This window comes from Panthera uncia, chromosome F1 (genome assembly GCF_023721935.1).
Source record: "Panthera uncia isolate 11264 chromosome F1, Puncia_PCG_1.0, whole genome shotgun sequence".
Classification (NCBI taxonomy): Eukaryota; Metazoa; Chordata; class Mammalia; order Carnivora; family Felidae; genus Panthera; species Panthera uncia.
The window spans coordinates 14,619,120-14,642,875 of record NC_064813.1 but is presented as its reverse complement, the minus strand read 5'-3'; the positions used below and the strand labels follow the sequence as shown (position 1 = coordinate 14,642,875).

The 23,756-nt window shown below is 39.5% G+C and overlaps 1 long non-coding RNA gene across 1 annotated transcript in view; it reads right to left on the bottom strand.

Moving 5' to 3' along the window:
- Positions 1-13,100, bottom strand: part of LOC125925159 (uncharacterized) — a 132,586-nt gene extending 119,486 nt beyond the window's left edge. Inside the window, exon 1 of the long non-coding RNA XR_007458717.1 lies at positions 12,675-13,100. This is a non-coding gene — a long non-coding RNA (uncharacterized LOC125925159). The remainder of the gene's footprint in view (positions 1-12,674) is intronic.
- Between the last annotated feature and the right edge of the window lie 10,656 nt (positions 13,101-23,756).

Genomic DNA, 23,756 nt, shown 5'->3' with positions numbered 1-23,756 from the left:
CCACTCACACACAAACCTAAGAGAGGTACCTCTCACCTGTGGGTTGCCCCTACGCAAACCCCAACTGCACATCTGATCTAATCTACAGAGGCCTTTCATATAGAGAACACACTCGCTCAAACAAACCTCCCTCATGGGAAAATGGCATCTCTGCTCAAAAAGCCTAATTTTCCCTCGGGAACTATCAAATTATTTGCTCTCACTAAAAGGGTGGAATCACGAACTTGTTAAAAAACAAAAGCTGACCACTATCTCACAGTCTGTTCATCAGATCAACTGTTTGACCCAAGGGGTCTGTGATTATCGTGCTCATCTGGTTTAACCCAGGCTCCCCTCTGCCCATGCTGGGTAGCAGTTACAATCTCCTTGATCTCCTCAGTCCCTGAACTTTACTAACATGGGCTCCAAGCCCCCAAATCTTATCCTTTTTCTGGTATCCCAGGGTCTCCTGCTCCACTGAATGGATTCCAACCTCTCTCACTGTGGGCTCTATTCTCAGTTGTTAACTCTGTTCAACACGTGAGACCACTTGGCAGTGGGCCCTTGCTCCCACCAGACCTAACAGACCAGCAGCAAGCTTTGCCGTTGACTCCTACTCCTTTCCCCTGCCACTGCAGATTTTCTGCCCCAGCTCTGAATCAATCTCCAAAGAAGGCCCGGTATTTTAATTCACAGCATTCTTTACCACAGAACCAGGGAAATGTTCTCTAAGACTAGGCCAGAATGCACTCGAGTAACATTCTCCTGAGATTAACAAAAGTGATCCTCCTGGCACCACAGTAAATAGTATTCCTTTACATTGTACCAGGCATAGTACTAAGCCCTCGGGATGAACAGATGAATAAGGGACAATCCCTGTCCTAAAAGAGCTCTCTAGTTCTGTATTACTCTTGCCTAAATTTGGTAGGCACACAAGCCAGTGAGCTGGCAACTTCTTGAGCAAGTGCAGTGTTACAGATGCTCTAAATTATAGCACGAAGAACAGTTCTTGGTAAACCATAATTATTGGAAAGAACCAAGGAATTCCCCAGCTGGTATTAGGGGTAGCACCTAATTCTGGATTCTTTTCATTGAGCTTGAAGGAAAGGGAAAAACAGATTGTTCATCTGGTTTTTGGTTTTCCCTTCTGACAAGTTGCCAGATCATTGCTTTTATGAAGAATCTGTTATCCCAAAGCAACTATGTTTTCTGTGTTGCTCCCTGGAGGGTGACAAATATAACTGCAAACAAAACAAGCATCCTCAGGAAAACCAAGCTGAAGTAATCACATTGTATCAGCATGCTAGTACTTAACCTAGAAAAATAAACTATAAAGGGTGAAAGCAATAAATATATATTAATAGACCAGAAAAGCTTTAAAGTAATTTAGTCCTCACAAAGCCCCTAGGTACTTTATTGCAAAAAACACCTAGGTTCTTCAGAAATTTCCCAAGGTCAACTGCAGAACCAAGAAGAGAACCTCACTTTTATAATTTATGCATATTATAAACCCGGGGAATACTAACGGGTGAACTTGACCTAAAACTTTTCCCATGTCTTCCTTTATTCCTCCCCTTTTCATAAGATGTGGGTCTTCTGGAAATAGGCATGTTTGGAATTATGTGGCTATGGATGAACCTGAGTACCCCTAAGGGCTTTTGTTTTGTTTTGGTTTGGTTTGGTTTCTGGTTTTTGGTTTTTCCTGATGGTGTCTGAATATGCCAGTGTTTTCCTAAACCAAATGGGAAGCAAGAGAAGTTACAGATACAGCGGGGAGGAGAGAGAGTGGTATTGATCAAGGTTCACAAAATAAATAGACTTCTCAGACTTATGAATATCCCTGAATTACTGATCTCTGGGATTCAACTGCCCGTCACTATTATTATCCTATTCAGAGTTGACAGTTTATACATTGCTAATAAGTGATTCTCCCTAGACAATATGGGGTCTCTGTGAGGCTATATCTTAGCTTCCCCAATTACAGTTTCTGTACCCCCTTACCACAGGTTTCTTCCATTTAATACAGAACACTCTCCTTTCTATTATAAGATAAAGGTCAGAGTCAAAACCAAAGAGTTTCACAAAAACAATAACCGTCTTGTTCCCCACAACCTCTCTCTACCCCATAACCTCCCCAAAGGGAAAAAAATGCAAGAAGGGATCTTGGTTTGAATGGAAATTGATTAAACTTTTTTTTCCAGTTTCAACACTATTTTTTTTAAACTCTTGGTTTCTAGTGACCTTTCAAATACAGAATAATTAAATGCTGAATTTGTTATAATCAAAAAACCTAAATTCAAAAGTCATTCAACAATTTTGCCAACTCTTATTCTGGGGGCATACAAGACCCTGAAATTTTAGTGGTTCCTGCCCTCCTCCCAGCATTGCTATACCTTGTCAGGGATGCTGATGCACTTTAAATAATGTAAGAACTGACTCACAGCCCCAAAATTTCTCATAAGAATTTTATTCTGTCTTTAGAAATTCAGCAAGGAATGTTCCAGAAGCATGTTCAGCTACAGAGATAGACTGATAGATAGATGATAGATGATAGAGAGATGACAGATTAAATAAGTGTCAGATGACAGAGGATACATTAGATCAGACAGACAGATACAGATATACATCTAGCCTTCTCCTATATCTCCAGATACCTTACCTGTAGATAGCTGTATCCACAGCTGAACATATTTCACAAATGGCATATGTATCCACATGCGCGCACGTACACACACACACACACACACACACACACACACACACATTAAGATTCTGGTGCTTGGATATCCCTAAGCATTCCACCTTTTTGGAGTAAAAGTTTCTTAACTACTCAAATAAAGTGGTGCAAGTACCCAAGTTCCACATGGAGGAAATTCCTTGCCCACAGGACTGGGAAATGGATGATGTCTACTCTCTCTATTAGCCCACTCAGCAGCCTGATTCTCCATAACTGCCTGATTCTCAATTCTTGGGCCTGCTCTCCTAGCACTGCCTTGCCCACAGTGATTACCAATCTTCTTTTTATTCTCTAAAGCCCCACTAACTTGAAAGTGTGTGTGTAACAGAAGTTTAATGAAAATTTAGGGGCGCTGGGCTGGCTCAGTCAGTAGAGCATGTGACTCTTGATCTCAGGGTTGTGAATTCAAGGCCCATGTTGGGCATAGAGCCTACTTAAAATTAAAAAAAAAAGTTTCATGAAAATATAGAAAGAAGTAAGCATAGCTGAGAAACATATAGAAATATTGGTCTTTGCTGACCTAAAATTCCTTGACCACCCCCACCACAAGTAACATCCTACTTGTCAAGGACTTCCTTAGGTGCCCTATTGGGTGCCTCCTCCATGGATATCCTCCTATCTTTCATATTCTGAACCTCTCTCCCAGGCTACCTGGGTAGTCCTCTCACCTTCTTATGCAGGGTAATTCACCTCTTCCTTTGTTTTCCCCTCTCTCCATAGGACACTTACCAAAAAGACCCAGCAAAGTGATTTTTCTAAGCAAAACACTGTTTACCTAAGATGGGTTTATGCTATGACCAGGGAAAGCAAAAACAGCTATAGTTGGTTTTGTTTCAAATGACATTCTTTTTCTTTTTCACCACACATAGGCAAGCACTGAAGTATATGTATGTGTGTGTGTATATGTACATACCTCATTCTCCTTAAAAAACACACTCTTTTTCTACAGAGTGTGTGTGTGTACATGTATGTGGACTGTGTGTGTGTGTGTATGTGTGTGTGTTGTAAAAGACAATCAATAATAATTTAATAATAAATTACTTTGCAATTTAAAAAGATAAAAAACATTATTAATGAAAACAGAAATCCGGAGCTAATCCTTCTCTGTTTCCCCACATCCTATCTACTGATAAGCTCCGTCTCCAAAACATCACACCCCCTTGCGCTTCCCTTTTCCTCTGCTGCTACCCTCTGGCTTATGACCCACCACTTCTAACTCAGATATAACAGCCTTATAATGGGTCTCCATGCTTTCACTTCTACAATTCACTCTCTTCATAGAAGAGAGATTTCTTTTGTTTTTTAAAGTTTATTTTTATTTATTATGAGAGAGAAAGAGCAAGCAGGGGAAAGGCAGATAGAGAGGGAGACAGAATCCCAAGCCAGCTCCACACTGTCGCACTGTCAGTGCAGAGCCCAGTGCTGAACTGTGAGATCATGACCTGAGCCAAAACCTAGAGTTGGATGCTTAACCGACTGAGTCACCCAGGCACCCCAGGCGAGATTTTAAAGACACGTCATGACCTCCCTGCTCAAAATTCCTTTGGAGGTGTCCCAATAAAATGTAAACCCTTTCCCAAGGCCCTGCAGGACCTAGTCCTCATCCTCCTCTCTGACCTCACCTCCTGTGACTCCCCCTCTTGTTCCCTGTGTTCTTAGTACACTAGCTGGAGCACATCAAACTCATCCTTGCCACAGGAGCTTGCCACTTGCTTATCCCTCTTCACTGGGCTAATTTCTTCTTTAAATATCTTGGCTTCAATGGCACTTCCCTAGGAGACCCTCTCTAAGCACACTTTCTGATATAGGTCATGATGTTATTCTCTATTGAGTACTCATTTATCTGTGCCTCCAATAGAATATAAGCCCCATGGGACAGAGACCACAATTTTTTTGTTCTCTGTTATAAACCCTACAAATTAATACAATATGTGGCTTATAGCAACATATGGATGAGTGGATGAATGAATGAAGCACCTTCTCCTTAAAAGGTGTTGTGCAAGGAATTTTATATGTAGGTTTAAAAATATGCTTGTGCTTCCAGGATCTTACCTTCAAACAGGAGGAATAAGACTTGTAAACAAATAATGACAAAACGTCACAGTAATTCAGAAGAAGAAAAACACTAGTTAAGATAACCAAAGACTTTATAGATTAGTGATTATTTGAGATGAACACTGAGAAATGGGTAAGATCACAAAGGATGGAAATTACAATATTCCAGACAGAATAAGCAAAGACATATGTACAAAGCACCCTTGGGGGGAGGGGGTAACATATTGAGCATTTTGCTTAAAGGTGTTATGTGGGTGATGTGGGAAAATACAAATTGGGGTCAGAATTTTGAAGATCATGAATACCAGAATAAGAGGTTTAAGCCTGTAGTTTCCTAAAAGAATATTGATATGATTAAAATGAACTTAAAGTAATTCTTACAGTGGCATATAAGGTCAATTGGAAGGTGAATTCTTCTGCCAGGGCTGCCATAACAAAGTACAAACAAATTTGTGGCTTACACAACAGAAATTTATTTTTTCGGAGTTCTGGAGTCTAGAAGATCAAGCTCAAGGTTTGGGCAGATTTGGTTTGTTTTCAGGCCTCTCTCTTTAGCTTGCAGATGGCCACCTTGGCACTGTGTCCTTACATGGTCGTCTCTGTGGGTGCATGTAATGAGTGTCTGTCTCTTAATCTCCTCTCACTAGGAAACCAGCCCTACTGGATTAGGGCTCACCCTAATTACCTCATTTTAACTTACTAATTTTTTAAAGGCTTTTCTCCAAATACAGTCACATTCTGAGGTGCCAGGCGCTAGGACTTCAACATATAGGCTAGGATGGGGGGTGGAGGAGGGGAGGGAGAGACAATTCAGCCCATAACAGAAAGTGAGGGAGGAGAGGGAATCATTTTTGTGACTAAGTGTCAGCATGTTTCATCTTCCCTTTCTGAGTGTCACAAGGTCCCTTCCTCCCCTGTGGATCCCAAAGAAATTTTGGAAGGGTCTTGAATACATTCAAGAAGAAAAGAAACTATAATTTTGATGTAAGGAAACGGAGCACAATGGTGTCTAGTTAATAAGCATTGTCTGCCTTACTTTTCACAATAAAGTTCTTACAAAGTCAAAATCGAGTTTTAAAATTCTGAATGTTTGATCTATGAAGACCCTGAGGTAAAAGCTTTCTGTGGCCTTTGTACTTCCACCACCCACCCACAGACTGATTGTTACCTAAGGAATCCTAGAAATTTTGTAAAGAATTATGTTTACTTTTCTTATTGATTCCTGGCCTGGCCCATCTCCAACAAATGTAGTGAATGAAATTTATGTTCTAACTTCACTCCTGGCTCCACTTAAGGTCCCCACCCTGAGTTTTCCAATGCCTCATTTGTCTTATTTGTTTACTTTTTTTGTTTTCACTTTGTAAGCTCTGTAAGCTTTCTTAAATCCTCTTTGTACCAAGGTAGAGTATTTTAAAAAATAAATGTTGAATTAAGAACAGTCGCAAAACCTGACACTGAATTTAATAATTTTGTTTCATAATAAAAGTCCTACAAATCACAGTTCTTACTAGACATGTCTATGGCCATAAAACTAATGGTAAACTGACAGGAATAAACCGAGGGAGGAAGAAGAGAAGGTTCTCCTGTTGTAGGAGCCTATGTCTCATGGTCAGGTTCTCCCTGACTCCTCAAAGCAGCTGATTTCTGTAATCCTCCAACGATGCCCAACTAGTGGCTCCATTTACACACTGAATTGCTCCCTGTCTTCACTGCCCCTCATTATTAACCCTGTGCTCATTTCTCTGAAATCGGTTAGCCAGGAGGTATCCCTCTTGGTCAGAGCCAGGAGTTTAAACCCAGGAAGTGGTCACATGCATGACATTCCAGTGAATCCTATGAAACCACCAGCTCACTTTCTGACTGTACCTAACCTTCTGTCACATCCTAACATCAGGATCTGTCTTATGTATACATCTTGTCTCTCCAGGTGAACCATCAATTTGAAGGGAAGATTCATATCTTTTACTTTGGTGAGCCTCTCAAATAGGTCACAATGCTAGGGATATAGCAGTTCATCATAAATACTTACTGATATAACTGAATTCAGTGCCTCTAAAAAGGGCAGAAAAATTAGAAATAGCAACAGCCTAAGGATAAAGGGAAGCCACAGGTCCAAGAAATAACCTCAGTTAATTTTGTCTGTGTGGGAGCTTTACCGTGAGACCAGAAATAAACCACATGGGCGCTGACCACAGGACACTTAAAAGAGAGGAATTCAGCAGGAGGAAGGAAGGAGATTATTGCTCACAATGCTATTTGGAGAAATATTGAGACTCAAACAAGAAAAACTGGCAGTCAAAAACAGTCATAGGCTATATTAAGTAGGAAGAACACACAGGAAAAAATAAAAAGAATGAGAAGAAAACACACATTTGCTGAGTGCCACTGCCAGACACATATTATTTAATCTTCTCAACAAACCTGTGAGGTAGGCACACAGGGAAACAGGCTGCAACAACTCAACAACTTCCTAAACTCACACAATTTGTAAATAATGAAGCTGAGAGCTGAGGCCCAACCCGTGTGATAGGAAAGCCCAAGCCCATGATTCAATACTGCACACTGGGCAGTATGTGTGAGGGGTTCAGACAGAAATGCAAATAGTGGGAGATCAATAAGCTAAAAGAGAAGGATATTAAAAAAATGGGGTGAAGTACAAGATGTTCAAGGTAGAAGTTTCAGGATGAAAAATCATGAACACCAGGCCTATACAAAAACATACATGTCTGATCAGGATGGGGTTACTTCTTTAAAGGCACCAATCACCTCATGTCCACTTTAATCCACAAAATTTGATAGTTCAAATTTTTTGTTCCTCCTGGTCCCTGTGATAATTCTCTTTAAGTTCTCACAGTTAAGAGAACTTAACTTTTCTCACTAAAATGAAATTTCCCTGTCTTCCTCTTTCATAACATTGTAACTGGACACTCCCAAGAAACCAAGAAAACTGGTTATTTGTTTAACACATCTATTTTAAAAGATAATCTCCTAAGAGACTGAAAAATCAAGGCACAGATGGGAAGAAAATATTTGCCAAAGGAATTATACCCAAAATGTATAAAGACTTCAAATTTCAACAATAAGAAAAAAAAAATTTTTTAAATGGGCAAAAGCTGTGACCAGACACTCTACTAAAGAAGATACACAGATGGCAAATAAGTATATGAAAAGATGCTCGACATCATATGTCATTAGAGAATTACAAATTAAAAGAATGAGATACCACTACACAATAATTAGAATGGCAAAAACCCAAAACACTGACAACATCAAATGCTAATTAGGATGCGGAGCAACAGGAACTCTCACTCATTGCTGGTAGGAATGCAAACTCATATAGCCACTTTGGAAGACAGCTTGGCAGTTTCTTGACCGCTAAACATAGTTTTACAATATGATCCAGCAACTGTGCTCCTTGGTATTTACCCAAATGAATTGAAATCATGTCCACACAAAACCCTGCACATAAATATTTATAGCAGTTTTATTTGTAATTGATAAGAATTGGAAACAACCAAGATGTCCATCATTAGGTGAATGGATAAACAAACTTTGGTAAATTCATAAAATGGAATATTATTCAGCAATAAAAAGAAACGAAACTTCAATGCACATTTCTAAGTGAAAGAAGCCAGTCTGAAAAGGCTACATACTTATCATTCCAACTACAGGACATTCTGGAAAAAGGCAAAGGTTCATCACTTATAATGAATATTATCACACCAATGCAAGATATTAATGATAGGGAAAACTGGGTATGTATATGTATGTAGTTGGGAGTTAATACAGGAACTTTCTGTGCTTCCTGCTCAATTTTTCTGTAAACTTATAATTGTACTGAAAATAAACTTTGCTAATTAAAAACAAGGAAAGAAAAAAAAAAGATGGTACCAAAACATGTGTGTCTATTAGACTCAATAGCTAATGGTGTGAAAATTAAACCTATAGACATATGTACTTGATGAGGATTTTGGTAAGTTTGGCCAAATTTTAATTTTACTTTGTCCTCTGAGGCTGTTTTACATTTGACACAAGTCTTAAAGCTCCTTGTCATTTGAAAATTCTGTTTTTAATGAATATTGTTCTTTTTTTTACATATAATGAATCTACCAAAACAACTTTTCTCTTACTCTAAATTGGTGGAAATTTAATGCCAATGTTTCAAGTTGTTTTAAGAAACACGTCACACTATGTTTCATAATCATGAGAATAAAGGGGAGTTCCCCTCTAAAGAATGGATTTGTTTTGTTTTTGTTTAAAACAGAAATCCCTCTTTTAGGAATACTACTCTCATTTCATCCTTATCCACCACCTTTCTTCTTAAGCTCCAGGGACGAATTACCTTTGTAACACCAAGACCAAAAGAAAAATGAGAAAATGACTAGTGATTACATAGCTCCAACTAGAAATATAGTAAATTCAAGACAAATTCCACTATACCCTCTCCCAAGACACACAAAAAAGAAAACAACTCTGATGTTCATGCTGGAGAGTGATCATTTGCTTGTTATGACTTTATGTGGTTTCATAAAAGGCGAGGGACAGTCATTGTGTCACCGTGTTTGTAAAAACGGGGAAGAAAGAAGAGGAAGCAAATAACTCCTGGAAAGCTCAGCCCAAGTGAGGAGAGAAACTCAAGGGGCACCGGGACGCTGGGGAAATTCCTCTTAGGCTGGAAAGCAGAAAACTGAGACAAACATCAGATTTCAAAGCCATGGTTTACGGTACATCCAGGTTAGAAGTTGAAGGTAGAAGCTAAAAAGAGTGCTGGTATGAGAGTAAAATACTTGTGTTCAAAAGTCCTCTCTTTCATCAATTCACTTCTTTGGCCAGTTTTCCACTAATGATAGATGTTTAGTTCCTATTTCATTGTGTTGCTCTCAGTTGTATGGAGCAAGTGATGAAGATGGAGAGATTACAATTCAATATTCCAATCACAGTTAAGGCTTTGTGAGACCATTTGAACGGGGACTGGCAAACCCTTTCAGAGTTCTGATTCATTCTACCAGGCCCCTGTGAAACCATCAAAGAAATATCGAGAGTTCCAGGGCACCTGAGTGGCTCAGTTGATTGAGCATCCAACTTCAGCTCAGATCATGATCTTATGGTTTGTGGGTTCAAGACCCACATTGGGCTCTGTGCTGACAGCTCAGAGCCTGGAGCCTGCTTTGGATTCTGTGTCTCCCACTCTCTCTCTGCCCCTCCCCTGCTCACGCTCTGTCTCTCTCTCTCTCTCAAAAATAAAAAAAATAATAAAAGTTTTTTTAATATAAAAAAAAAGAAATATCAAGAGCTCCACCCTAAGAATCCTAATCCTCTACATGGTCCCTGTGAACAGGAGGTGCTAGGTAACAACTGGCCTTCCTTCTCAGCCTCTCAGTAATGCCCTTGACTCAGCTCTTGCAGCCCCATAAGGTAGTCAGCTTACCCACCTCATTCTTGGGTCTCTGGGTACCTAAGCTTTCTCCATTTTCTCCTCCTAACTGTATTCTAGCCAGCTGACTGGGATCTACTAGATGACTAGGTACTGCCAGGCATCATCTCTGAATTCTTTGTGTTCATTTTGAAATAAGATATGAAGCAATCAGGTTTACAAGGAAAGAAAAGTTATTCAATAAATATGAAGCAGCAAATTGGGATGAGTTAAAATAGAGAATGCAAGGACTCAAAAGATAATAAACTAAACTAGTAGTTCTCAAACTGGAAAAGCATAAAAACCACTTTGAAAGCATCTTTAAAATGAATAGGTACAGACATCACCTCAGATCCAGTGAATAAAAAAGGTAGGGGTTAATGTCAACTAAAAGTTTTAAAAAAATTTTTTATTTAAGTTTTTTAAATGGCAGGGGGTAAAGAGAAGAGTGTAATTTTTTTAAAGTTCCACAGTGATTCAGATTTTCAACCCTGTTTAAAGCCACTGGTTAAATACTGGGGTGCCTGGGTGGCTCAGTTGGTTAAGCGACTGACTTTTGATTTCAGCTCAGTTCATGATCTCATTCGTGGTTCATGGGATTGAGCCCTGCATCAGGCTCTGCACTGACAGCAGAGAGCCTGCTTAAGATTCTCTCTCTCCCTCTCTGCCCCTCCCCTGTTCGTGCTGTCTCTCTCTTTCTCAAAATAAATAAACTCTTTTTAAAACAATCAATAATTGTTTAATTTAAAACAATCAATAATCAATTTTTTCAGGTTAGCAGTCTGAACATTTATAATCATATACACTGAACATATATATGTATAGGAATAGAAGGTTTAGGAAACTGAACTGAATCTGGATTATTCCTCTGGAAGTTTAATTTTGTCATTTGGCTTTTTCTCTTAAAAGCTAAATGTCTCCAAAAATGAGTTAGTAGATAATTCTTTTAAGTTGTAAACTTATTCATAAGCATTTATTGCAAATGAACTTTAGAAGAAAGCTGCCATGTGTGTATGTGTACGTGTGTGTGTACATGAATACATGAGTGGGGATGAGTAGAGACCAACTGGCACAAACCTCCATGGGCTGTCCCCGATAGATGTTTTGACACCCTATTAAACGTTTTGAAAATCCCATAGGGCTTTAAGCCTCCTATACAGTCCGATCCTAGTCAGAGGTAAGTTTACTGGCATCACCCAGCAAAAAAAGGCAGGTCTGTGTGGGAGTAGGGGTAATTGACAAGTATGACTGGAGACTTGGGGGGCTGAGTAGTCACAGCTGTGGTTTAACTAACAATTTCAGTTTTGAGTTGCTGGGGCCCCCAAGAACTGAGAGCTAGAAAAGTGATATTTGGTAGACAGAATCTTCCAGGCACCAGCTCTGAAGACCTCCCACCAGAACCCTCAGATCACCAAGAAGCAGGAAATGCTCTGGTAGAACTGTTGGCGCCTCAGAGTCTCTGGCCACTTTCTTAAAGGCCACGTCTTAAGAGTTGGAGTCTGAGTTCTCTATTGTTTTCTGGTTCTCAGCCTAAGTTTTCTTTTCCTCTAAGTCTCATTATGGTAATCAGACAAATAGTTTAGTCTATGTGACTTCCACCATTCATTTCTTGGAGTACACTGGTTTTAATTTATAAGTAAAAATAATCCACATGTCAGACTTCTACTCATTCTTCAGGACGCTGTTTAGGTTTCACCCACACTATAAAGCCTCCTCTAACTACCTCCAGTGGCTAGATGCTCATACATTGTGTAGCAGTTGAATTTTATAGATATCTTCATTACAGAAAAACACATTACAGTGAAATTCATAACATGCCTATCTTCTTGAGGAAAAAGGCATGTTTTATTCACATGATATCTCCATTCTTAACTGGTTCTAAACTCAATATATTTCTTGGAAAAAATAAAATAATGAGAGAAAAGAATGGGAAGGGAGAAAGGGAAAAAGGAAGAAAAGGGAAAATACTTCTTTAATCTTATATTCAAACAATTATTTCTAGGTTATAAGAATTCAGTTTATCTTGGGCTCATGTAAATAGTTACTGGAATGAACCAAAATAGACTTTCACACAACAGGGAGGAAAAGGTAGTCACCTTTTGTTCCTATGAGGCCATACTCTGAAAGAATTTATGTCCTAGAAACACCTCTGATCACTGTATCTGGGAGTTCTGTAGTTCCCTCCCCAGATACAAGATGAGGCTGCCTTTCCTGAAGGCAAGAAAAGACTTTTCCTGAAAAGCTCTTAGGAATGGCCTAAGATATGCCTCCCAGTCCTCCAAGTGAAAAGAAGTATAAGACTCTACATACAGTACTTGCTCAATATATACTTACCAAAGTTACACAAGAATGCCTTGAAGAAACAGACAATTATGCTGAAGTGAATCATATTTTCACTTGAGGAAAATACACATATATGTGTGTATATATATGTGTATACACACATACACACACACACACACACACACACACACATACATATATACATACCAACTGCTCCAGAATGACTGAGGGCAAGGCTGAGATCAGCTCTCCATGTTAGAACTGCAGGCTAGTGGTCTTTCCAGGAAAAATGAACTCACAGTAAACAGACAGCTGGTTTTTAGCAGAATTGAAAAAAAAAAAGTTTTTAAAAGGGGACCACAGAAGAGTGATCTTCAAAAGTTACAATGAATATGGGCTCATGCCTGCTCTTCTGAAAGAAAAATGAACAGAAGTTCAGAAATTTAGAATTCTAGTTCTGTTGTTGACAAAGACCAGATGGGTGACTTTAACTAAATCAGTTTTCTGTGCTTCAGTTTCCTTATCTCTCCAAGTGGGAGAATAATCTCTGAAATATCTCTGGGTTGTTGTAATTCCAGGTCACAATTTGTGACCCACTTCTCAAATTTAACTTCTTAAGTGTTCTCTAACAACAGTTCTCAGAATGTAGACAATTTAAAAATGTGGAATAAAGGAATGGGTGGGATTGAATGAATTTTATGCATTAACTTTTTTTTTTTAATTTTTTTTTAACGTTTATTTATTTTTGAGACAGAGAGAGACAGAGCATGAACGGGGGAGGGGCAGAGAGAGAGGGAGACACAGAATCGGAAGCATGCTCCAGGCTCTGAGCCATCAGCCCAGAGCCTGACGCGGGGCTCGAACTCACAGACCGTGAGATCGTGACCTGAGCTGAAGTGGGACGCTTAACCGACTGAGCCACCCAGGCGCCCCTGCATTAACTTTCTGAGTCTGAAGCAACCTATTCTTCTAGGAAGGCGTTTTGCTCAATGAGATGAAAAGTATTCAGCAATTCCCAATAGCTTTTCAAAGCTCAAGTCATTGTGAGACCTTTTTGTTGTTGCTATTGTTTTCATGAACATCATATTTTAAGGACTTTTCCCCTATGACACGTTTTATATTTGACACTTTTCTTTCCATATTTCATGACTGACAGGACGATGGTAGGAAGGAGGTAAACAGAAAAGAGATGGTCAGTCTGAAAGGCATTTCTAGTTCTCATTTCCTCCTATTATATGAGGTCACTAAATTGTAAGAAAGGACATTAGAGCAAAAGCATCACAGACGAAGATATAAGGGTCCACATAAGTAACAAATGTTTGGGTTATTAAAGGCACAAGCAATACTTTAATTCATAAAAAAAAAACCCTTTAATAACATCGCAATAGACTGTTGCACAACTCTTACCAAGTACAAGTTGCTCAATTAAAATTTAAGAGGATTATAAAACAAGAAATAATAGGCAGCAGGTAGGCTGAATCGTTGAAGATGGACCAACAGGGAATAGAAAGAAACCTTCTGATAAATCAAGGAAAATCACAGAAATACAATGAGAGAGACAATAATGGCAACTGCCTGGAAAGGAGTTAATTTCCTTTCTTCAGATGGGGTTAGGCAGACCATCCCCTTCCAGAGGACAATATTAGAGTATTATTACCCATACAGTCCAGGCGGGCAGCCAGGTCCTGAGGTGGGCCCACAGGAGAGACTACCCCATGGAAGAGCCTAACTGATGTGACTGGGAAAAGGAATAATGATTGCAGAAGTAGCAGACTTGGTTTTCCCATACAAAAGGAACCTAAGAATCAATACTGAATGATGATGTATACAATTTTGAGATCTGTTGCTCCATTTTTCAGCTATTTCCATAAGTGCTTGGAAAAACAAATATTATTATGGTCAAAGAACCTAACCACTTAGAGGAACACATGCAGAACTTACACAAATGGAGAAAACACACACTTAAAGCTGAATAAGGTGCAAATCCTTCCTTCAAAGAGTTCAGTCTAAAACAAGAGTTCTTAACCCAGAGTTCATAAATAAAATTAAAGGAAATCCATTAAATCTAATCAAAAAAATATTATTATTTTCACTAGCTTCTAACTAAAATTTAGCATTTTCTTCAATTATGAGTGTAGGCAATAAACTAAACCTCAATAGCATTAACAGTAATTGTGACCTTGTCAACAACTGAAATCACCATTATTTCCACCTTCTTTACAGTCATTGCAGATGTTGTAAGCTACTGACCTAGTACATACCCAAGAGCCATTTATGCTTGCCACTACTGAAAGTACATTAGTGGGGCGCCTGGGTGGCTCAGTCAGTTGAGCAACCAACTTCGGCTCAGGTCACGATTCCACAGTTTGTGAGTTTGGGCCCCGCGTCGGGCTCTGTGCTGACAGCTCAGAGCCTGAAGCCTGCTTCGGATTCTATGTCTCCCTCTCTCTCTGCCCCTCCCTCACTCATGCTCTGTCTCTCTCTGTCTCAGAAATAAATAAACATTTGAAAGTACATGAGTAAACAAACCCACCAGTTAATTGTATTTACTGTATCAATAAAGAAGCACATATATCACTACAACATATATTTGGAAGTTTTCTTTTATATTTTGATAACCATATTTCAGTATCATTGGTTTGTTTTGTAATCCTATGTACACTGTTTTATAAATTTTAAATCATTCTAAAAAGAGGTTCATAGGCTTCACCCAGTGGCCAAAAGTTTTCAGAAGATTAAGAATTTCACATCTAAGAGAAGTCAGACAAGCACACAGCTTCTATACCAACCTGGCATTAAGTGTGGAGACTGTCTTTTGATAGAAATTTGGTTTCCAACCTTCTAGTTACTTCTCTGAGCTATCCCAGATCCTTCTAGTAAGTCCCTTTCCTGCTTATGTAACCTAGAGTTCATACCTGTTAAGTGCAATCAAGACTCTCAGCTAGTACAGTATTTAATTGGTATTTGTATATTGTGATTTTAATAAGTATATTTTATACAAAAAGTATAAATAGCCATAATGGGCTAACTCTAAAATATTACCAGTTTAGTAAGTCTCCTTACTGAATCTGCCCTAATAGATGCTGCCATCTACCTTATAGCAACCAGCAAATGACAGACAGGCCTAGTACCCAAAAAGAATTGAAAATGGAATTGTCTTGAAAAGTCAGCCCCATGAGTGGTAGCAATTTTTATATACTTATATAAACTGTCTTGAATACTTGACTAATGATTTAATGTATCTTTTTCCACTACCAGTATTTTCTTATTATTCTCTTACCAGTGCCCAAATGACTTGGTAACACAATAGATAGTGACTGATGGATCAGTGATGCAGAATTCAAGAATAATTGTTTCCTCATCCTTCAACCCAAGAGGATTTACTTATTGAAGAAAGAAAAGCAATCACCTTAATGCAGCACTCCCATGACTTGTATGTTCAAGGGCAAGGTTAAATTGAGATTCTACAACAAACAGGCCAAATAGGTTTCATCTCACATGCCCACTGGGATCTAGTGGTAGTGGATGCCTGGAGCAGTGATGAAAGTGTCTTGAAGCTCCCTCTTAGCTCAGCATGAAACAATGCCACAGTTAATTAACAACACTTGTCAAGGGCACAAAAATGGTGACATGAGTGCTAGCTATCTTCCATCCTAGTTCTATATATTTTCATGGAAAATTACCCAAATGGGACCACAAAGCAAGGTAGATGAGAAGAAAGACTCTTCTATTGGCTGAGTCTTTATGAACCCAATTTTGATTCTCAACAGGCCTGCTGAGATTTCTCAGCCTGGATGAGTGGTCCAATTTCATGAGCTCATTAGTAGACATAAGAATTAAAGATGTGATAATAGCCAATAATCCTCTTGGAAACTCTCCCATGATGTACCAGCTGACTAAATGTAAATTTATTTGAGTCCTTCTGTAGATCCTGAGTTCTTTAGCCAGCATCATTGCTCCTGATAATAAGGAAGACTTCAAACACTGGCAAATATTCAAAGATCCAAAACCAAATGCCTCTTCCTAGTTTACCTTGCTCAAACAGATGACACATACTACTCCCAGAAACTAGTAACTACCTACGTTGGTAAACACTCTGGCATTGGTGGCCTCTGCTATTTCTTCTTTCTAGTCATACAGTCCTTTTGTGCAAGGGTCACTCTTACTCCCAAGAGGAAAGTCAACATGACTCACTTTCAGAAACTGAAAGTACATCATGTCCACATGAGCAGTGCTGCCTACTGTATAACCACAAAACCACATCAGAAGAAGTCAGCTGCTTAGGAAGGAGAAGAGGCAATGAGCTGAATAAACTCACCCCCCATTCCAGATGGCCCGCCTTCCAGAGGACCTGCAGGCTCCTAGCTAAACAGATACCTGGGGCAGATGACAGATGCCAGCAGCAAGTGCTGTCACGGTCACTGGCTCTATTACTAAACACAATGACTTCCAAGGCCTTGTTGTGAAGCTGTGAGGTTGGCTTTGTTCTTCTTTCCCTTTCCTTTGGCATATTCTTCTCTGAGTTTTCACTCCTCTTCCTAAGCATCCAGTGCTCTCTTGACAAACCTTGTGTTAGGTGATTTGGGGGAGTGCTTAAAGGCCCTCACCCTGGGTGGTATTCTGGTAGGACTCTATGACTGAGTACTCTAATAATTCTTACCTAAAAGGTATGAGAAATGGAACATGGCCAAGGCTTTAATTGGGGATCAGCAATCACTCACATTAATCAGAACAGAGGCATGTTTGGTCATTTTTGTGGTGGCTTTGGATAATACTCTTGCTTTTGTCTATGTTCAGACATGATTATGAAGTGGTATTGTTTTTGCCTTGCCCCATTGTGATCCCAGAGTTGTTCTGTCAGATGTTAGAGTTCTGTGAAATTGTTTCTGTTCAACAAACAGCAAGGCCTAGTCATGACTAGAGTGCAAGGCCAGCCCCAACAACACCACGGCCCAGCTGATAGAGCCAAGCCTGCTCCTGGCTATCAGGGGCTGCTCTGCTTTAAATCCCAATCCAGGAGCCCCCCGGGTGACTTAGTCGTAAGCGTCTGACTTCAGCTCAGGTCATGATCTCAGCTGTGCTGACAGCTCAGAGCCTGAAGCCTGCTTCAGATTCTGTGTCTCCCTCCCTCTCTGCCCCTCCCCCACTCACATTCTGTGTGTGTCTCTCTCTCTCAAAAATAAGCACTAATCAATCAATCAATCAATCCCAATTCTGCAATATAGACTTATATCCTTCCCCCACCTTTTGCTTAAAACTGTTCTGTTTCCCATTTCCTCCTTCAGACAATTCACTCTTTCAAAGTGTCATAAACAGAATTAATCTCCATTAACAAGAGTTAAAATTTTGTCCCAGAGTGGTTGGAGGGGGGTCTTGTACTTGTATCATAGTAGTGATCTGTTAGAGATAAAGCAGACCCCTGATAAACCATAATGGTGAGACTACTAAACTGTGGAACAGAGTACATTTAGGACTTCTCCAATTAAATCAAATAGGCAGCTGGCTCCTCTGCCAACATACAGAGCTGGACCTGCGTTTCATCCCTACAACTGAACTTTGAGGTTAACTAATTCAATGAGGTTCATTCATGTAGTCCCACTGTTGATTTCCCAAGGCCATCCACAGCTCTGGCAGTCTCTCCTCTCACACAAAATCTCTTCTCATCTGGCTGGCCTGTCCGTGCTAAGTTTTTATTTGGAGATGCTATTTTTGAATTCATATTGGAACTTGACCTGCCAACCCTAATAAGTTGATTTCAGAATGAAAACGACTGTCCTGAACAAGCCACCCTCTTTGCTTGCCTTTCAGCTACTCTGCGGGCGGAGCAGGACACTGGTCTCATGAATTCTCTTCATAATACTCTGCTGCCACCTAGTGAAAAATTTATAATCAAACAAGCCCCTAGAATTGCCACTGACTACCTCTACTCACCCTCATATAACCCAAGGAAGCAGACACTTTTGTCAGCCCTAAACCCCCTTGGGCATCCAATGCTCCCAGAAAAGACCTGTCCACTAGGATTTCCAAGACAAACCCTTACCCCTCCTCTCTCTTGAGCCCCAGTACTGTGAGAGGAAAACTGCCAACTAAGAAGAATCTAGTTCTCTGCTAAGAGTCCACACTGAGACTAGAAAGGAAGTCAGAACAGAAAGAGTCTGGGCCTATAAAGAGTCCACAGTCAGCCCTCTGGGGTAAGCACAGCTGGAATTCCTAAGGATATCTTGTTGATTCTTCACAGTTTTGTCTTTGGTCTTAAGAAATAAATGCTATTGGGCACTTGGGTGGCTCATTCAGTTAAGGGTCTGACTTTGGCTCAGATCATGATCTCATGGTTTGTGAGGTCAAACCTCACATCAGGCTCTCTGCTGTCAGCACAGGGTCTGCTTTAGATCCTCTGTCTCCCTCTCTCTCTCTCTGCCCCTCTCCTAGTTCATTCTCTCTCTCTCTCTCTGTCTCTCAAAACAAATAAATAAATAAATAAATAAATAAATAAATAAATAAACTTTTTAAAAAAGTAAGAAATGCTATGGTAACATTCATATGTTTTTTAAAAAGAAAAGAAAAAAAGAAACAAATAACCATTTATTTTCCTCTGTTTATACTGGGCTAGACATTTTATTTAATCTTCAAAATAGCTCTTCAAGATAACATATTAACATCCCCACTTCACAGATGAGGCAATTAAGGCAGAGAGAGAGGCTAAGCAATGTGCCCAAAGTCACCTCGCTAGTTAGAGGAAGACTTGAGACTAAACTTCAGACAGTATGGCTTCAGAATCTGCCCTTTAACTGCTATGTTTTTCTGACTCTTTCTATGCCACCTGGAACACTGGTCCCTGAAGAAGAGAAAAAGGGAAGGAAAGAAACTTCCTGTCCTCTCCCTGAGACTTCCTCCTGTGCCTCTCCATCATCCTTTTCTCAGGAACCCTAGAGCCCTTGGACCAGATTCCCAGCTTCCATGGCCTCTAGAATACCAGTGTGTGTGTGTGTGTGTGTGTGTGTGTGTGTGTGTGTGTGTGTTTGGGGAGGAGGGGGGTGGGTGATCCAGATAGCTGTAATAAGGAATCAGCAAGAAAAACACAAAATCCAAATTCTCCTCCAGTTCTAACTAAGAAGAAATAACAATGATTATTATTAAAATATAGATTTAGGTGTGTCAGCAGAATATAATGTAACCTGAAAGTATAAAAAAATAACATATTTAAAAAGAAAATTAATTTCAAAAACCAAAGTAACTTCTGAACAATGCTTTCTGTGCACAGATAAATCAGGGTCATCAAAAACTTCACATGGATACATCTGAGACATATGAAGGACCCCAGGAATGGAGTGCTAGCATCCTAGCCACCTCCTCTGAGTGGTCAGCTTGCTGGTTCCTATCCAGAGAAGAGGTGGATGGGACAGCTTACTGGAAAGAAGGGCTGGGAAGTGTTTCTCTGAGAGATACTCCCAGGCAAACCTTTGTAAACATAGAAGGGGGAATTCAGAAAGGAGGAATTCCCTAGAAGGTCACGGTCTAGGTCTTAGCCATGGCAGAGACCAGGAAAGAAACCCATTGATGACTCTGGAATAGAGATCAAACTGGCTTCTCAGGGCCCATTCCAGCCCACAAATGTGTTTTGACTGGCTTACTCAGTGCTTTCTAAATTATGAATCAGTGCTAGCATCTGAAAATCAGGAAATCACACATAAATTTGTATTTCCAACTGATCTTTAAGAATTGAAAGATCTAGTAATACTGAGCCTACTTTCCCATATGAGTTCATCCAGGCCCTTCAGAGTACCATGTCTGGCAATGTGCCCACCCCACCAAGGCACTCACATAGCTTCTCTCTGGGACCCTAGAAGCAACTGAGTCTTTGGCTGCTGATCCAGTACTTGCTGCCTAGGGCCCTGGGACAGCCGCTCCACCAGACAGAATAGTACATACTAAAAACTGCCAGCCTATCTAGCAACCCAGCCCAGAAACAAGGGCATAACCACAGAAATCAGAAATAACACCAGGGCTATGGCCCTTCTCCCCATTTAAGAACTCCTACAATTTGATCTCAACTTAGCTTCCCAACATAATTTCCCATTACTTCCCTTATATAGCCTACACTGCAGCCACATCTCAATATTTACTATTTTCTGAATATTATTCCCAGATTTGCACCCTCTATTTGGAATGCCTCCTCTGTACCCTCAGCTACTCCATGTGTCCAACCTATACCCATGCTTTGAGGTCTAGCTCAAACTCTGCCTCTGTGAAGCCTTCAATTTCTATAGTCAGAACTAATCCCTCCCTCATGTCTCACTGTAGTATTACTTTATATGCCTACTGTGGGATTACCACAGTCTGACTTATATACCATTAGTCTACCATTTATGTCCACTTGTGAGCTCCTGAAAGACAGAAATTGCCTCTTACTATCTTTGGACCCCACTCCCTCTCCACTCACACTCCTTAGTTCCTAACAAAGTACCCTACCAAGAGCAGATTGTCAATAATTGTTGAATATATTTTTTAAAAATCAAAGATATGGTGTAGTATATATATAATATATACATATATACACACATAGTGGAACAGTATTCAGCCATAGAAAAGGATGAGATCTTGCCATTTGCAACAACATACATGGACCTAGAGAGAATTATGCTAAGTGAAATAAGTCAGTCAGAGAAAGACAAATACCATATGATTTCACTTATATATGGAATCTAAAAAAGAAACAAAACAAAAACAAAATAAAAGCAGAAACAGACCCATAAACACAGAGAACTGGTGGTTGCCAGAGGGGAGGGGGGCAGGAATACAATCAAAATGGGTGAAGGGTAGTGGGAAGTACAGGTTTCCTACACTTATTCCAGGAATAAGTCACGAGAATAAACGGTACAGTATATATACTATATACAGAATATAGTCTATGGTATTGTAACAGCATTATATGATGACATGATAGCTACACTTGTGAGAAAGGCATAAATGTCCTAAGTTGTTGAATCACTATTTGTACACCATGAAACTAATATAACATGGCCATCACCTACACCTCAATTTAAATATAAAATAAAATCAGGATGACTGGGTGGCTCAGTTGGTGTGCTGACAGCTCAGAGCTCAGAGCCTGAAGCCTGCTTCAGATTCTGTGTCTCCCTCTCTCTCACTGCCCCTCCTCCACCCAAGCTCTGTCTCTCTCAAAAATAAACAAACATTAAAAAATTTTAAATAAAGTAAAATAAAATAAAAATCACTGAGTGGGCACTGACTCCTACTGCCATCTAGTGACCATAATGTAGCATATGCCTAAAGACAGTGCCATCATGTAAGAACCACAAACATTCCAAATCCATCTACCCATTTTCTTTCTTTCCTTTATTTCTCCTTCCATCCTTCCTTTTTCTCCTTTCCTTTTCTCATTCCCTTCCTTTGTTTATTTATCTTTCATTCAACAAATAATTTTTGATCATCATCTAGGTGACAGACACTATGAGCAGTTAAGAATCAGTACAAGTGTGGATAGGAGCTTGGGAAGATGGCAGAGTAAGAGGACCCTCAGTTCACCCTGCCCACATTTATACAACCAGATATCACTCACATCTGTGTAAACTGGAGAATGATCCCAAGACTGACTACATTGGTTCAGATGGATATAACCGATATATTCAGAACATTCCATCCTAAAACAGCAGAATACACATTCTTTTCAAGTGCACATGGGACTTTCTCCAGAACAGATTACATATTGGGCAACAAAACAAGTATCAACAAATTAAAAAATATTGAAGACATACCATGCATCTTTTCTGACCAAAATGCTATGAAACTAGAAATTAACCACACACACACACACACACACACACACACACAATCTGGGAAGCACACAAATACATGGGCGTTAAATAACATGCTACTAAACAATGAATGTATCAGCCAAGAAATCAAAGACAAAATTGAAAAATACATGGAAACAAGTGAAAAAAAAATACACTGGTCTAAAATCTTTGGGATACAGGAAAAGCTAAGTGGGAAGTTTATAGCAATATAGGCCTACAACAAGAAGCAAGAAAAATCCTAAATAAGCAACTTAACCTTACATCTAAAGGAACTAGAAAAAGAACAATAAACTAAACATAAAACCTGCAGAAGGAAGGAAATAATAAATATTATAGCAGAAATCAACAAAATAGAAACTAAAAAAGAAAACAACAATAGAAAAGGATCAATGAAACCAGGAGCTGGTTCTTTTAAAAACATCAAGAAAATTGATAAACCTTTAGCCAGACTCTGACACACACACACACACACAGAGAGAGAGAGAGAGAGAGAGAGAGAGGGAAAATATCAGAATTGAAAGGGAAGAAGGGGGCCTGGATGGCTCAGTCAGTTAAGTGTCTGATTCTTGCTTTTGGCTCAGGTCATGATTTCATGGCTTGTGGGACTGAGCCCATCAGGCTCTGCACAACATAGAGCTTGCTTGGGATTCTCTCTCTCCTCTCTCTGTCCCTCCCCCGACCACTCTCTCTCTCAATAAATAAATAAACATTTAAAATTTAAAAAAACAAAACAAAACAAAAAGGGTACCTGGGTGGTTCAGTCGGTTAAGTGTCCAATTTTGGCTCAGGTCATGATCTCACAATCTGTGTGTTTGAGCTTCACGTTGGGCTCTGTGCAGACAGCTCAGAGCCTAGAGCCTGTTTAGGATTCTGTGTCTCCCTCTCTCTCTCTCTCTCTGCCCTCTCCAGCTCGTGCTCTGCCCCTCTCTCCCTCCCTCTCTCTCTCTCAAGAATAAGTAAACATTTTTAAAAATTTTAATTTAAAAGAAAGAAATGAAAGGGAAGAAATAACAAATGACACCACAGAAATACAAAATATTGTAAGAACATTATGAAAAATTATATGCCAAAAAATTGGACAACCTAGAAGAAATTGATAAATTCCTAGAAACATATAACCTACCAAAACTGAAGCAGGAAGAAACAGAAAATTTGAACAGAATGATTACCAGTAGTAAAATTGGATCAGTGGACAGTAAAAAACTGTCAACAAACAAAAGTCCAGGGCTAGAAGGCTTCACAGGTGAATTCTACCAAACATTTAAAGAAGAATTAATACCTATTCTCAAACTATTCCCAAAAATAGAAGAGGAAGTAAAAGTTCATAATTCATTCTATGAAGCCAGCATTACCCCCTCATATCAAAAACAGAAAGACACTATGAAAACAGAGAACTACAGACCAATATCTCTGATGAACATGGATGTAAAAACCCTTAACAAAATACAAGCAAACCAAATTCAACAATACA